Here is a 1016-nt window from a genome sequence, read left to right as displayed (position 1 = left end):
GACTTTGTTTTATTCGCAGCACACACACACACACACACACACACACACACGAGTGACTAGTGACTTTACCCCAGACTTTTGTAGTTTTTAGGATTGTTAAGTAGTTTTAACTTATCTACAATTCGGCACTGTTCGGCAGATTACAGCGGCAGCAGTCTGTGATGCCAGGTACTATTTTTGGTACCTGGTACCAGGTACTATGCTAGTGGAAACTCAACTTAAACCGTGGCGTGGCAAGGCGAGTAGAGCCGGCGGATATGCGCCATTAGTCTTCTAGGTCCTCGCTTCTCCTCCCCCTGTGTCTTGTGTCGTGTGTGAAAGATGTCACCTTTTATGTTTGTCCTTTCATCTCCGGGATAAAGTGTTTAATCAGAGTAGAGAAGGAGCCCGCTAGAAGGAGAGTCAGAGGCGATTCACAGACATGGAGCATAGCAAAGGCCTGACGCACGAGCAAGTTGCCCTGCGCGATCAGCACAAAGCAGCAGAGATAGACAAGCTCAAAGGTTCCATCGTCACACTTAAACAAGATGTGGAGACATGGAACATGAAGGCATCCAAAATCAAGAAATCATACCTGGAACTGAAAGAGAAGGCGGAAACTGACCTGATGCACCTCAGAGAAGAGAACAGTGACTTAAAAGAGGCGATAAAGAACAATGACGACACGATGAAGGAACTCAAGCAAGACTTTCTAAAGATGGAGAAAGTCCTCCAGAAAGAAAAGGCAGGCAGTGCCAAGTTCCTGGACAAAAACCTTGCCCTGCAAACAAAAATTGAAGAACAAGCACGAATGCTTGAAATTTTACACACTGACAATAGCAAGTTGTCCAAACTGTACCACGATCTTGCGGAGAAAAACATGGTTTTCCAAAACAACAAGAAGGAGATCGCGTACTTGAAACGAGCAGTGAGAGAACTGCTGGAACATGTTCGCATCAAAACGGAGACGATCACTGCTCTGCGCGCAAATATCAAAGAGCTGCAGGGCGGCGCGCACGCCGAGAATTTAAAGCAAC

Source organism: Solea senegalensis, linkage group LG4 (assembly GCF_019176455.1).
Source record: "Solea senegalensis isolate Sse05_10M linkage group LG4, IFAPA_SoseM_1, whole genome shotgun sequence".
Lineage (NCBI taxonomy): Eukaryota > Metazoa > Chordata > Actinopteri > Pleuronectiformes > Soleidae > Solea > Solea senegalensis.
The sequence above is the reverse complement of the archived record's forward strand: the minus strand, read 5'-3'. Positions refer to the sequence as shown.